Here is a 16,556-nt window from a genome sequence, read left to right on the forward strand (position 1 = left end):
TCCTCCTCTGTTTCTTTTTTTCTGTACAGATGATCTGTAGTATCTTCTGATGACAATATGCTACTGTTTCTGCATATATTAATCTTTACCAAAAGCTCTCTGGGGTTCAAATCTGGTCTCAGATAGTTACTAGTGTTCTGAGTCTGGGTAAATCACTTAACATCTGTTTGCCTCAGTTTCTTCATTTGTAAAATGGGGATCAAAATAGCACCTATCTCCCAGGGTGGTTGTGAGGGTCAAACAAGATAATAATTGTTTGGCACTTTAGCACAGTGCCTGGCACATAATAAGCATTATATAAATCTATTAGCTATTCATCATTTCCTCCTATAAATTATTCATAATATCTTTCTTTTTTCCACTTTTTAGGATCCCTAACTTTTTTCAAAGCTTAGGTCATGTGCCTACCTCCCAGGAAAACTTTTCTTATTATCCTAATTGCTACTACTGTCTCTTCCTATTAAAGTTATTGTGAACATGCTTATTTGTTTCCATATAGTTTTTACCAGTAAAATATAAGCTCCTTGAAGGCAGGAATTATTTTTTCTTTTGTCTCCATATCCTTAGTGTCTAACACAGTGCTTTGCACATGGTAGATATTTTATTAATGTTTTTTGAAATAGATTGGATTGTAAAACTAGAGCCCAGATCTCTGACTCCAAGTCTAGAGACATGGTTTCCAGAGTCCTCCAGGGTCTGTATCTAATGGTTAGAGTCTAATCTAACCTTTCCAAGGTTTTCTCTTGGGACGCCCCATCATCCATTCTAAGGTCTAGACAAATTAGACCACTCACCACCTGCAAGTCTCATAGTGCTCTCTAATAATCAGGCCACTGGACCCAAATGACTCAGGAGAAGAAAGTGAGCTTGGTGACCTTGTACAACCCTCCCTCACTCAAATCAAAGTCAACTGCAAGTCATGTCATCATCTTGGTGTCATGGTCTTCTTCAAGAACAAAGGATAAACACCCAACAACAAATAATAACAATTGCTTTCTTAAATCTTCCCATCTTTACTCCTGCTGTCTTCCAAAACTGAAATGAACTCTCTTCTACCCAAATACCTCATCTCCACTTGTGGAACTCTCTCTCTTCCATCAAGGCCTATCTCAATACCACTGCCTCCTGGAAGTTGTTTCTTATCACTTCCTTCTTCAAAGCTCTAGCACTTTGGGGGAGCTTTTGCACTGATTCCCCTCTTCCTTTTTCCATTTTAATTTGTGCACTAGTTTTATCCCCATATTATCCACATGATCACTCCAGCTAGTCTCTTAAAGGAAAGAGGCTTTAAATTAGAGACTTAAGATTTACTTCCATACCAGGGCATTCAACCTATCTAGAATGGTATTTTATTACATTTTTAGGGTCAGTATTTGTTTTCATCTTTATATCTATGCTGAATCCTAGCACAGTGCCTTGCACATAAGTAGATGCTTAATAAATGTTGAATTGTATTAAATTCTACAAGTCTATGTTAAAAGTAGAAATATCAGTTCCATTATTGATGATGCAATTTTCTTTTCCATGGGTCTCTTTGTTGTCCTTTATTTTTGCCATCAAAGTTGTCCCATACTGCTGATTAGAGAACCTACTTCTTTCAATGTCCTTACATACTAAAGTTCCAGAATACATCAAGTTAATGATTTCTAGGTGTACTTCTTGGCCACTCTAGCTCCACTAATGGGTAGTGTTGCTGGGCAGAGAGCCATAGAGACAGGCAAAGGACTGTTGCCAGACACTCATATATGAGATTGTCCTTTAATCTCTCTTTTCATAATTTTGACTGTGTCAGGTTGCATAAGGGTTTAGTATTTGAGTATGAAGTGAAGAAGGAGTCACAAGTGATGTCCCAAGCACGCAGTCACAGCATCTATCAAAATTTCCTTTAGACTAGCCCAAGACAAAACTTGGAAGTAGCTGGAGTTTATTTTATTCCTGTCCCCAAACCTACCATCCCTTACTTTCCTGGACTTCTCTTTTAGGAAACCATCCTTTCCCAAAATCCAAAACCTTCTTCCCCTTCCTCTAGCTGGCCAGGAGCTTCCATGGGTCCCCCTGAGTATTACCCTGGGTTCTGAACCTTTTCAAACCCTTTTCCTCCAGAAGGACTTCAGTGAATCTCAAAACTCTGCTTTTCAAAGGCTCAGCTATTCAATCTAATAAACTATTCCATGATAATGCATCAATGCTTACTAATGTATTATTCTTCCGAGGCAGATAATTGCCTTTTTGAAAGACTCCTCTGGAGATAATGTCCTAATTACTTAAAGCAGTGACTCTAATGGTAAGAATTTTAAGTATTTTAGAAGGTCAGTGGAGAGAATTTTTTTTATTAGGTGAGGTAGGGAAGGAGAAAAAGTCTTTGGGAGGCTCTTCAAATCGTACCCTACAGATCTTAGAATTTTCCAGCCAAAACTCTGTCTAACCTGTATTATTGGTACCTGAGTAACAGCCACTCTAAAGTGGAGGTTTGAGCCCAAAAGGAATCTACTTCATTATCCCAGGCCATCTGCCATTCACACAGGCACACACGGGCAGAGCTGAGACCCAGGAACCTTTGTGCAAAGTTAAAGGGCTTCCCACCCAGCTTTTCCTGAGCCAGCTCCCCTGATGTCTCCAAGAGGAACACAGTCAGAGTCATCCCAATGACATAAGGGAAACTTCTATTTCCAGCAGTTTCTCATTCAGCTGCAAAAATGTACAACAGTAGGCCGAGCCTGGCCTTTCAAAGTCTCTGCAGGAAGCAAAGTTGTTTTTTAAACACCACATCTGAGAACATCTTTTGAGCAGGGCTGTATCCGAGAGCGGCTGGAGCTCAGCTGGGGTCCTGCCCTTCCTCTCCTTCACCCTGCCGGCCACAATGTCTCAGGGCAGCCCTGCAGTTGCATGGGGGAGGGGAGAGGGAAGCTATCAGGGAGGCCTGGTATTCCTCCAGATTTCCCCTTGGCCAGAGAGGACTGAAGGTTTTTTCCCCTCTCCATATCCTCCACCAATTCATGAAGGTAGTACAAGATCGCTCCAGCCAGTCTCTTAAAGGAGAGAGCCTTTAAATGAGAGACCTAAGACTCACTTTCATACTAGGGCATTTACCTATCTGGAATGGTCTTTTTATTACATTTTCAGGATTACAAGACACACATCTCAAATGTCTTTTTTGTCATCTCTTGTCGTCTGAAAATGTAGCTGCTATCACAAATCAGTCGAATCAATCTCTCACAATTACATGCACAACCTAATACTCATAAAAATAAGAATATAAAGAGTCCTATTCTAAGAACATTGGAAAGTCCACCAAGTCTGAGCTGGTTCAAACACAGTCTTTTTTGGAGATAGAATACAGAACGGGATTATCTCTTGAATGTTCCATTCTAGTCTTATGAATTCTATTTTTTTTTATTTGAGTTCTGCTTTTTAGTAATACAATTTTATTTCTAGTATCTATAGAACCTCTCCATTGTCAATAGAATAAAATGCAAACTCCTTAGTCTGATGTTCAAGGCCAGTCATGGCAGATCCCTACTATCTGCCTTTACAGACTCGTTTCTGGTTTTTCCCTTTGTGAATTTTATGTTCCAGAGATATTGTACTAATCACCCTTCCCCAATGTCATCCTGCATTCTGCTGCCTTTAAGACTTTATATGCATCATCCCACAAAAATGGAGTAGACTTATTGGCATCTTTCTCTTCATTCAAGGCCGACTTTAGGCATTCTTTGATCTTCCTGGTAGAAATGATCACTGCCTCCTAGAGCCTCTGTCCCCTCTCTTGGGCTTCTGCTATGTCTTTAATTACTTCTATTTTGTATCCCAGTTGTTTTTGTATGTGCTTCATCCCACTATTAGATTATAAACTCCTTGAAAGCAATGGCTCTGTTATTTTTCATTTTTGGTTCTTCGGTACCTAATACAATGTTTTACACATCAAATATACTTAATAATTTTTCTTTAACTGCATAATAGTGACTATAATCTAAGACTAACTTTCCCTGTTAATAATAAAGATCCCTATTTTATACCATCTATCACAAGATTACAGATTTAAAGCTGGAAGAGACCTCAGAAGTCATCTATCCCAGTTCTTATGTCTTGACAAACAAGGAAATTGAAGCCCTGAGAAGCTGATTGATTTGTCCAAGGTCAAACAGGTTGTAAAAGAACTGAGGTTTGAACCTCTATTTTCTAACTATAATCTAGCACACTTTCCACTATAGTTCCCTCTCAATATATTCAAATCAATAAGCATTTATTAAGCATCTACTATATTTAGGGCACTAGAAATACAAAGATGAGAAACAGTCCCTGTAATTAAGAAGTTGGTATTCTACCAGAAAATACAACATATTATCTACATAGGGAAATAAATACAGGAAAAGTAGAAGAATATGAAAGTACTTAAAAATAGGGGGATCAGGTAAGATTTGTGTAGCTTTGAGATAACACCTGAGATGAGCCTTGAAGGAAGCTAAGGATTCTAGGTAGTAGCATATCAGTCATGGGGGTCAGCCTGTGAAAAAGGATGGAAGTGAGAAATGGGATGCTACACTGAAGGAATAGAAAGTAGATCAGTTTGGATGGAATGCAGAAGATAAGAAGGGGAGAGAGATGAAATAAATCTAAAAACATAGGTGGAAACCAGATTACAAAGGGCATTAAATTCCAAGCTGAACAGTTTGTATTTTATTCTAGAGTAAATACAGAATCATGGAACACAGGAGTGATGCAATCAGATCTAAGCTTTTAGATTTGGCTGAAAAGGTAGGGTTGCACCACACTGTGGAGCTTTGAATGCAAGGCAAAGGACCTTGGACTCTGACTTGAATTTAACAGAATAAATATCCCTCTACCCTAGCTGGACTTAGTTCTCTCGTTTTCAAAGTTATACAAAAATAAGATTCCAAAGCTAGAATGTCTCATCAATGTCTGCTAGCAGATCTACGGTTTTGCTTCATTTGGTTATCACAAATTAGAGGCAACTTCACTCCTTACTTATAATGATCTTTCAGAGTAGTTTGATATTTAAACTACAAGTTCAAAAGTGTTCTAGTAAAAGAAATAGATTTGAAATTTCTGACTTGGATAGAAATGTTCATTCTTTCACTTATTTGGGTAAGTTATTTACAGAAACTCTGCTTCAGATTTCCTTATCTGTAAGACTGGGAATAATTAGACTCATACTTCCTACCTCAAAGGGCTGTTAACTTTAAAAGGCTATGTAAGTTATTCTTATTCAACCCACTGGGGTGAGATCCAGTGGTTAGGGGTTTATTTGCAAACGGGCCTACGGACATACCTGGGTGCAATTACTAAAATATATACTTTGTTACTGTATTTTCTCCACAATTTACAAATTTTGAAAATGATCCTGTAGTACCTCACCTGCGTCACATATGGGGTCAGTTCAACGTACTTTGTGAATCCACATCTGCTCAAAATGATGGTTTCTAAGCCCCCACTGATGAGCTTAGTTTTTTTTAGTCAACCAGAGGATACAATTAGTTCAGACATCTCCTAAGACAGCTCCTCATTTCCCACCCCAGCTGCCCTTATTTCAGACTTCTTTTGACTTCTCTAGGTATACTCATTTTGGATTTCTTGACTTCTCCTCTATCCTTCCTCTCTTCTCCCAGGATTTTCTCCTCCCCTTCACTTTTCAGTTCTTTTTATTTTTTTCACATCTTCCCTCATTAAACTGTAAGCTCTTTGAGAGTAAAGACTGTTTTTCTTTTTCATCTTTGTATCCCCAGTTCGCACAGTGCCGGGAACATACTAGTTCTTAATAAATGTTTATTGACTATTGATTCAAGGCAAAAGCATTTAATGAGATAGCACAGTAAGAAAATCTGCAGCACAATATTCCTCTCATAAACATAGATTCCACTCTACTACAAATATATACTCTATTAAATGGGTGAGTAAGCATGTATAGGACTCACACATGAGGGGCCTACAGATAAATAATCAACAAACAACCAATAAACACTTGTTAAGCATCTACCACTAGCCAGGCACTAAACTAAACAATGGGGATACAAAAATGGGTAAAAAGACAGCCCTTGCATTCAAGGAGCTTACAACCTAATGGAGAAGAAGACAACGTGCAAACAAATATGTACAAAGCAAGCTATATACAAGATAAATAGGAAATAATTCACAGTGGAAAGACACTAGGATTAAGAGGAGCTGGGAATGATCCCCAGTAAGGGAGGGGATTTTCAGTGGGACTTAAAGGAAACCCAGCAGGTCAGTAGTCAGAGGATAGGAGGGAAAGCTTTCATGGGCACATTGAAGAAAACGCTCAAAGCCAAGAGATGTTCATGGAACAGCCAAGAGGCTAGTGTTTTTGGATTTCATTGGATCAAAGAGTATATGTTAGGGAATAAAGTGTAAGAAGACTGGAAAGATATAGGCAAGGTTTAGGTTATGAGGGGCTTTAAATGTCAAACAAAACATTTTTATTTATTTGATCTTAGTGCCAATAGAAGCCACTGAAGTTTATTGAGTAGGTGGGTGATATGACTGTACCTGTATTTTAGGAAAATCACTTTTGTGGCTGAAGGGAGAGTGGATTGAAGAGGATAGATCTACCATGTAGGGAATCTGTGTGAAAGAACAACTCACTCCAATGTTGCAGAATGCCTGACATTATCTGTTGATGTCATTGAACTACTCTCCCTAGGCATGGTCCCTGTGGGTCACAATGTCTCCTTAGGGTGAGTTGCTCTCTAGACTTCACTGGTTGCAGCATCTCTCTTCCATTGGCCTCTATGGGTCTCAATAGTCTCTGCTGACATATTGTTCTGCTGATGTCAGTTTTACTCAGCTGACTGTCTTCTGGGCTACCTCTTTTGGGCTAGCTAAACCATCTCAGATTCAGTCTGCTAGGGAAGAGTGGATAAAAGTTCACCTTGATAGAGACTAGGTGACAGCCTATATCGAGTTAACCAAACCAAACAGTGTGCCCTCGGGCTAAGGTTAGGTTTTTCCTTTTCTACTCCTATGTACGGATCAAAGATCAAAATCTTCTGTTACAAATAACTCATCATAGTTAACGATCATGTAGTACTTTACTAATTGCAAAATGTTTTACATATATTATCTCATTTAATCTTCACAACAACCTTGTGAGATGGGGGCTATCTAGCTTAGCCCCTGATGATCTTACATCATCCAGAGGTTTTCTCTGGTTGAACAGAAAATAAATTTAAGCCAGAAGAAAAAGTAGGCCCCTGGAGGCACAGTCAATGTTCTCTACCAGCTTAGCCTAAACTCCTGTCTTTATTATGCTTCTCTGTTAATACTGGTGCCTGCATGTACTGGTGCTGTGTTATGGTCAGTGAACAACTCAGTTTCCCTACATTACCATAAAAATACCTTCTCCAAATGAGGATGTTTCCACATACGGACTATAACGTATTTATGACACAGCTGGACTAAGCCTTGATAAAATAATGATGTCTAAAGTATGTAGGAATGTGTTATGAAAGACAGTGGGATAAAAATTTGTAAGAGCACTTCTTGTTTTCTCCCTCCTTCTCCCAATATTGAGCAAGCTATTTCCGTAAAATGGTAAGAATAGATATCTCCCCTACCCACGCCTCACGTATTCAAGTTCTTTGTAAGCTGTAAAATATTATCTTTCTTTTGTGGTGGCCACTGTGGTAAAGTGGGAAGAATGCTGCATAGTCCTAGTTGTTGGAAAGTCTTCCTACAGAATCAAAATGTACCTCTCTACAAGTTCCATTCACCTCCTTAGAATCAGAGAATTGAGGTTCAAATCTTCACTCTTTTATTTACCACCTGTGTGATCTTTGGGAAGTCAAATTTCTTTCCTTGGGCCTTAGTTTCTTTCTCTGTGGGATTAAACAAGGATTCTCAACCTGGAGTCTATGAACTTAAAAAAAATTTGTTTTTGATAACTGTATTTCAATATAATTGGTTTCGTTTAACCTTGGTAATTTATGAATTTAAAAACTTTCTGAGAAAGATTGCCATATAAGTTCCTGACACAAAAAAGGCTAATTGACCCCTGGATTTTAGAGCATTATGCTCTGAATCCTCAGATCCTAAAACCTAAGTCTCAACAATTCTTAGTTGTGTGACCTTGCAAATCACCTTAGGCCTTTCAGCCTTACAGAAAGGCAAGACAAGGGTGGGACCTGTGGCTTGGAGGCCACATGTGGCCCTCTAGGGCTCAAGGCCTAAGGTTCCCCACCCCTGGGCAAGAAGATCATGGACTGTGATACTATCCCCAGAGAGAAGTGATAAAAGCCTGACCTAGGGTGGTGGTCCTGAAGGTGGAGAAGTGACAGCAGTGAGACATGTGAGCAATTTATTGGAGGGGAAGAGCTGAGGATGACTCTGAGGTTCTGAACCTAGGGGAGTAGAAGCAGAGTGATGCCCAGTCAGTCATCCAACAACTACTTTTTAAGTACCTCCTACGTGCCAGGCATGGTGCTAAGCATGAGAACTCAAAGAAAGGCAAAAAGAGCCCCTGCCATGAAGGAACCAACTCTAAGGAGGGAAACAACATGTAAATAATTCGGCACATTCAAGATGTTCTTTAAGGGCAGGGACTGTCCTTTTTGTATCCTCAGTAGGGTGCTTGGCAAATAGTAAGCACTTTATACAGTTTATTAATTGATACCCAGGGGTGGGGAACCTTCAGTCTTGAGGTCACATGTGTGACCTCTAGGTCTTCAGGTTGGCTCTTTGACTGAATCCAAACTCCATAGAACAAATCCCCCTAAAAAAGGATTTGTTCTGTAAAAGTTGGACCCAGTCAAAGGGCCTCACCCAAGGACCTAGAAGGCCACAAGTGGCCTAGAGGCTGAAAGTTTTCCACCCCTGATAGAGAGAGGAGATGGGAGGCATTCTGAGAAGGAATGGCACTGGCAGCTGGGGGATGATTAAAGATCTGCAGAATAGGGGACTGAACCGAGTCTTGCAGGAAGCTGGGCAAATAGGGACGGGGGAAGGGGGGAAATAATGAGTTCAATTTAGGACTCGTAGGGTCAGAGATTCCCAGAATCCTCAAACCCTAGAGGCCCTCTGAGTCCCCCCAAGGAAACATACAGGACAAGGGTTTATCCAGCCCCCCCAGAAGCCCTTCAGGGAAGAGGCACCCCCCATATTCAGTTAGGAGTCTCCAATGAGAAAATGTTTCCAAAGTGCTTTGAAAAGTGCCATGGAATGCGAACTAGTCTACTTTAGAGGGAAAATGCAGGAATTGGGCAAAAGTCGTGGCCCCCTCCAGCCTCTGCTCCTCACTCATCTAAAAGAAATACATAAAAAAAACCAAGCCAAAAACCTAGGGCCCTGCTTTTCCTGCATCTCCCCAAGCAAACACGTAAATAAAGGATCCCCCCTCCCTCAACGGCCTCTCGCATAGGACTTCCTGGCAAATCCACCTTCACGGCGTCATTGGTGCGAGAAGTGAGAGGAAACCAGGCCGCGCCGCCTCCGCCGGGAAGGGCCTTCCCGGGAAGCCGGGCCTGGGGGGCGGGAGCGGGGGAGCCTCCCGGGCCAGCCCCGGGCCTGGGGGGCGGGAGCGGGGGAGCCTCCCGGGCCAGCCCCGAGGAGGAAGCACGGACGGCGGGCCGGGCCCTGGCCTCCCCGGCCCTCCCGCGAGCCGCACCACACTCCTCCTCTATCTCCCCCTCCTGCGGCCGGGGAGTGTCTCCTTCGGAAGGAAGAACCTCGGCGGGGCCGACCACACTCCGTGGGGGATTTCCTCGGGCTTTACCGAAAGTGATGCGCCATCCCCGCCGCCCTGCCACCGTTCCCCGGAAAGAGAGGCGCAGCCGCCCCCGGCTTCCCCGGCCCCGGGGCCCCCGGGGCGCCCACGCCCCTGCCCTCCGTCCCGCCCCGCGCCGTTCGTCCGTTCATTCATTCATTCATTCCTTCCTCGTCCGTGGGGCTGGCTTTGGTCCGGAAACGCAGGAAGCTGTCGGCCGGCTCCCCTGGCCCCGAGTCCCGCTTTGGCTCGCTCCAGCCCCGGGGCTTTCAGCCGGGTTTCCCAAGCGAAGCCCTCTCCTCGAGAGACCCCCGCCCCCGTGACCGGCCCAGACAGTCGCGGCCCGCTTTCGGACAGAGCCCCGACATCCTCGGGCACGGCTCCCGGGCGCCCCGGGCTCTTCGGAAACCAGACCGGCCCGGGAGCTGGGCTCCTCCGCCAGCCTCCGGAGGCACTCATCGAGAGCCTGGGGAAGCCCTTCGGAGGGCATTCACGGGATCTCTCCGGCCCCACCGGACCGGGGTCGGCACGGACAGCCCAAAGCCCCGAGGGCGGTGTGGAGGAGGGCATCGGCTGTGAAAGGAGGCACACGCACTCACACTCACACACGCACACACTCACGCGCGCTCTCACACCTCTAGAGCTCCAAAGGACTTCAGTTTTCTCATTTTCCAAACTAGGAAACTGAGGCCCACACACATGAAGCCTCTTGCCCAGGACCCGCAGGTAACAAGCAGCGCTCCCCAGCACAGAAACATCTTGTCACTGGGGGCTCACCAGCCCCTGTGACACAGGCGCCGAGCGAGCGCAGGGAGCGCCTCTTCCCTGGGGATCCTGGGGGGCTAGAGGACCTCTGAAGTTCTGGGATTCCGGGAATCTCAAGAGGCAGTAAGCATCAGTGGTCAAGACCAGAAAACGTGCTTTACTCAGTCTGAAGCCGTCCTGTGCAACAAGGACATCCTCTAGAACAAATCTGTCAAGTGGCCCCCAGCCTTGGATGGAAAGTCTCCCCTGAAGCCATCCATTCCCTTTGGGAGAGCTCTCACTCTGAGGGAATTTTTCTTTGGAGCAAATCTTAATTTTCTTCTTTGTGACTTTGGACTCTTGTAATGAGTTCCTATCCTTTAACACCAGCCTGCTAACTCTAAGCTCTCTGCTGCTTGCCAGACCTTCAAAGATTTGAACAGATAGGGCTAGTATTTACAGAAGCGCTGTAGCCTAGGACAGTAGAAAGAGTGCAGGAGTTCAAAGACAGGGTTCAAATCCCATTTCTGCCATTTCCTACCTCTGTGACTCGGGGCAAGTTACTTACTCTCTCTTAGCCTCAGTTTCCTTAACTGTAAAATGGGGATAATAATAGTACCTACCTGTATCAGTAAGTACCCCAACATGTACAGGGGAGCCTGCTGTCACAGGTTCTTAAATCTGCATTTATAAAAAGAAAGGCAACTTTTGAGGGGTCAACAATCACTTTAATTAGTTCACCCAAATGTTTCCAGATGCACCTTTTTATCTTTTACATTTCCAAAGCTACCAAGCCTCCTATCTATTGGACAAACAGAGAAAATACAGAGAAATAAAAACCAACAGACAGCACTTGCTGCCTGAATCAAAGCAATATTGCTATATGCAGGGATGCTATATGCATCCCTGAATGGAGAGAACCTTTACATCTGAGAGAGAGAGAGAGAGAGAGAGAGAGAGAGAGAGAGAGAGAGAGAGAGAGAGAGAGTGTGTGTGTGTGTGTGTGTGTGTGTGTGTGTGTGTGTGTGTGTGGAGGGGGGATGTCTGAACATATAACCACTCAGAGCCTCAGCCAGGTAATCACAAGATCCTCCTCATAAGCTAAGCCCTTAAGTAACACACCAACCTCCCAGTACATATAATGAAGACTTGGCTCCTGATTGGCTCAGTCAGTAGGCATGAACCTACATGATTCAGCACAGCTGTGAACTATCAGGGTTCAAAAGGGATTGAACCTTCAGGCACTCACAATTTAACCTGAGCCTGAAAAACAACTCCAAACAAACAAATCCCACTTTGCTTGCTGTTACATTAACTCACGCGCTTGTTGTAGGGATCAAACGAGATATTTGTAAAAGCACTTAGCACAGTGCCTGGCACAGAGTAGGTACTACGTAAATACCTATTCTCCTTCCCACAGCCCCTAAAGACACTTCCAATTCTAAATCTATAAACCATGGAACTCCAAGAAGTAGAGAGTTATTGTCCCCATTCTATAGATAAGGTCATCAAGTGAGCACTATCAGAGCCAGAATTTGACCTGAGGTCTTCTGACTTAAAGAGCCCAGAGTCCTTGTGCCAACATTAAGTGATGCTCATTTATCAGGTTATCAATTTACCATGGTCCTCCATCTCTAGAGGAAGCATAGTAGTAGGGGCTCAGTAAATACTTTTGTAATTGAAACTATTGCTTCTCCTCTCTTCCCCTCCAGCAAATACAAAATGTCAGATTACAAAAAGTAAATGCAAAAAGAGAACAATTAAACAATTGTCTTGGGACGGGGAGGGGTGGGGAGGTTCTTTATTTTTTTCCCCTCCTCTTTTAGATTAGGGAAGGGACCCATACTGTATCCTGGTACCCTAATTTTACTTCAATTCAAAAAACATTAAGTGGATCCTGTGTGTAGCACATTGTGGCAGACCCTCAAAGAAATACGAAATTTAGATAAGTGCCTGTTTCATGGAGTTTACAGTAGGTACATAAAAGATGTACTAGCAAAGTTCTAAATAGAGTCCAGTATAAAGTGAAAGGTTATTACTGACTTGAGATCAGTAAAAACCTCAAAGAGGAAGCCTTTGAAGTATTTGAGGAGGGTTTTAAAGGATGAATAGTAATACAGTGAGAGAAGATAGACATTCAGACCATTATGGGCACAGAAATAGGATAATATAAAAGGGGCAATGAATAGAGAAAAAAAGTGGAAAAAACTGGTAAAGGTCCTACTATGTGCAAACCACTAAAGGTCTTACTATATGCAAACCACCATAGAAAGTGCTGGAAATGTAAGGATGGAAAATGACACAGTCCCTGTCCTGAAGGAGCTCACAATCTGATAGAAAGAAAATACCATTTGCATGGGGAAAAACACCAACTCATGATATAAGATGGAATGTGATAAGGACATAGAGTTTCAGATAAAGAGTTCCAGGAAAAATTGAAGCTAGGACAATCACTTTTAGATGGCTGGGATCAAGGAAGTTTTCATTAGGCAGTTCTTGGGCCAAGCTTTAAAGGATGAGAAAGATTTCAAAAAGTAGAGATGAAGAGGGCCTCCATTCCAAGGCATGAGAGACAGAGAGCTGATATGGCTGCATGGAGGTAGGAAAGGACATTCTTCCCTAAGCTGTGCTCCTAACTTTCCTGCCCGGGCTATTCATCCTGAAGACTTAGGTCAACTCTAGGATTCCTGTGTGGGTTTCACTCCAGTCTTTCTCTACCATGCCTAAACATTGGTTGTTACCTCCCCCACCCCTACACACACACACACACACACACACACACACACACACACACACACACACACACACATCTTCCTTTTTTTATCTTGTCTTCCCCCAATAGAATGTTAACTCCATGAGAATAGTGACCACCTGTCTTTCCACTTGTATTTGTAGTCCAGTACAGTGCCTGACCCATAGTAAAACGCTTAATAAGTGCTCATTGGCTTGACTTGACAGGATGAGCACAGGAAACAGCCATTAATCTGAGTTGTTTGGAACCAAGAATGTGTGAAAGGGAGTAGAGTTTATGGGCCCACAGGATCATAGACACATAATTGGAAGGGACCTTGGAAGACATCTAATTTAACCCACTCAGGAAACTGAAGCCCAGCAAGGTGAAAAGATTTGCTCAGGGTTACCCAACTACCATGACGGAGCCTGGATTCAGATCCCATCAAACCATTCTCCAAAGTACATCGAAGTTAAATAATATTGGAAAAGTAAATTGGGTAAAGATTGGTGTGGTGGCTAACTAACCTGTTTCTAGATATATTGGGACCTGACAAATCCTAAATCTATCAGAACTAGAAATGTTACTGGAAAAATAATTACACTCAGGTCTCATCTATTGTCCCTGAAGCAAAAAACTCAAACTCTATATCTCAAATACTGGAGATCTAAGCATGACTGGCTTAGGTCTCCTTCTGTTTTCCCAGATAAAGCCACTGTTATGTTCTCAGGACAAAACTGGACCCTACGTGGCTGGAGACCTTTCAGAACGTTTGACAAACTTTTTTTCTCTGAGAGACGAAGGATTTGTGTGATCTAAGCGGGAGGTTTGTAACTGCTTCATGTGGTTTGGGCTTTGACATTCTATTCCGCTAAAGGCTAAATGGGTAGAGTTAACACTAAGTGAAGACTTCAATTTCTAGCCAAAACAACAACGAAAGGAAATATATCCAAGTGCATGACTCTGTACTGAATCTGATCTACCAGACATCATGGATCTCAGTCCCAACTTAGCTAGCTTCCCTCTAGGAGACTTTGAGCCTGCCTCAGAGCAGCCCATTCATCCTTCCTCCTGTAAAACAATGAGGAATATCTGTCATGCATGCACATACCACCTGTGAGACTGAAGATTCATTAATACGCAGCTTTTTAGCCCACTGCCCACAAAGGTAGCTAGAATGCTAATTAATGAGGTATCAAAAGGCCAGTAACTCACTACCAAACCCCTGAATCTACTTTGTTAGGCCTGTGGTATAGTTAGTTATTCAGTAGCCTTTGTATGAGAGTGAGCAAAGGATATTAATTCAAAGATTTGTAAATGCATCCACTCGTCTGGATTGGCTGAATACCAGCATCAGCCTCAGAAAACACTATTTAATTTCCCTCCTGGATATAAGGCCCTAAAAGCAAGTTAAACAAATGGATTTTGTCTTATATAAATTCCCATGGTATAGATTCTCTAAAAGAATTATATATGCCTTTGTAAGCAGCATGGTTTAATGGAAAGAAGTGTTGTTCTGGTTAGGAAGTTCAAAATCTACATCACCAGCACCATGACCCTGAGAAAGTAACATAACCTCTCTGAGCCTCAGTTTCCACATCTGTAAAATGGAAATAACAATACCTTTAGTATCTACCTCACAGAATTATCATGAAGATCAAATTAAACACCCCCGTCTCTCTCGGTCTCTCTCTGTGTGTCTCTCATGTGTGTGTGTATAGAGGTATATGTCAGCTATAGGGCTGGGTATCATTTTGCTATGTGTATTTCCCATTACATACGATATATACATCTATACATAATTGAAATATGCACACATGTAATTAGAAAAATGTAGAGGAATTGTAACAAACTCTAACAGAAGTATAAATAAATGTAGTGAGGAGCTCTGAAAAAAGAATCAAGTAGCTCCTTGCCATGATGTCATGGGTTTAAGACTGAAGGGAACCTGAGCAGCTTTGAGAAAGTCAAGTAATTTTTTTTCCATGATGCCATGGGCCCTATTGCATGTGTAACACAGAGAGAAAGACCTAGCTTCCAGCAGCTATGAGGAATGTGTTGGCCATCAATGAGTACCTGAGTCAGACTTCTAGCTGAAGAAACCAGGACAGCTGGTGAACTATGTCTCAAGGGCTGGGAAATAGATTAAATGAGAGAGAGAGAGAGAGAGAGAGAGAGAGAGAGAGAGAGAGAGAGAGAGAGAGAGAGAGAGAGAAAGACAGAGAGATAGAGAGACAGAGAGACAGAGAGAGACAGAGAGAGACAGAGACAGAGAGAGACAGAGAGAATCTGACACCAAATTGGCCCTAGGAACCAAAACAGTACTGCATGAAGCAGGAACTTGGCTACTTAGTGCTATGAGTTTTGCAGGGATATTCCTTTATTAACCAGGTTGGGATGTGAGTCATTATTCTGTTTTTTTACAAGCTTTTAAATAAACCTATTCAGTGTTTAAACTTTTTTGTTAGCCTAGAGTGCTTGAAAAGGATTGAAGGTACTAAAAGAGAAAAATACAAGCCAAATTTAATTCAACTCAGTTAACATTTATTAATAGCCTACTATGTGCCAGGCACTGTGCTAAGTGCTGGGGATACAAATTAAAAAAAAAAAAAGAAAGATAGTTCCTGTCCTCAAAGGGCTTACTACCTAATAAGCGAAAACACACAAAAGGAAGGTGGGGGGGAGGAGTGGTGAGGGATCCACTAGGGGGTATGATGTTCTGTGTATTTGAACCAAGGAGAACTGCTGAGGGAAAATGGAGAGTTTCCAGATGTTCTCTGGACTTTCTTTGGGGGGCTGAGAGGCGGGGAGAAACAAGACAGGGAAGTTATTATTAGAGAAATTTAACCCAGTCTTTGGGAGATCAGAACTTTAGTTCTGAGTCACAGGTTACATGAAGGTGTGTGTGTGTGTGTGTGTGTGTGTGTGTGTGTGTGTGTGTGTGTGTGTGTGTGTGTGTGTGTTATTTAATAAACTTTTCTTCATTCTAGACCTTTTCTTTTCCCACTCTTTCTGTCAGCTTGTACTCATGAAAGCCTGGATCCCAATGAAAAACACTGAGTCTCTGGCCACCTCCTCAGAACTGGGTGTTTCATCTTTCATGCCTTGTGACACATAGGCCCAAGAGGAGGAAGAATCATACATTGTGTCTGTACTTTGTTGCCTCTGGGCAGCCTGTCCTTTGAAGTTCCCTCCATAAAACCTGGTCTAGATCCTTGTTTCAGCCATTTGCCAGTCTCTGGGTTACTCTTCTTCCTTTTTCAGTAGCTGACTTACAGTCTTCCTCCACTCTAACCCATGACCTCACACTATAGAACTTTAATGGATAGGTTCATGTCCTTCACATAC

Source organism: Notamacropus eugenii, chromosome 4 (genome assembly GCF_028372415.1).
Source record: "Notamacropus eugenii isolate mMacEug1 chromosome 4, mMacEug1.pri_v2, whole genome shotgun sequence".
NCBI lineage: Eukaryota > Metazoa > Chordata > Mammalia > Diprotodontia > Macropodidae > Notamacropus > Notamacropus eugenii.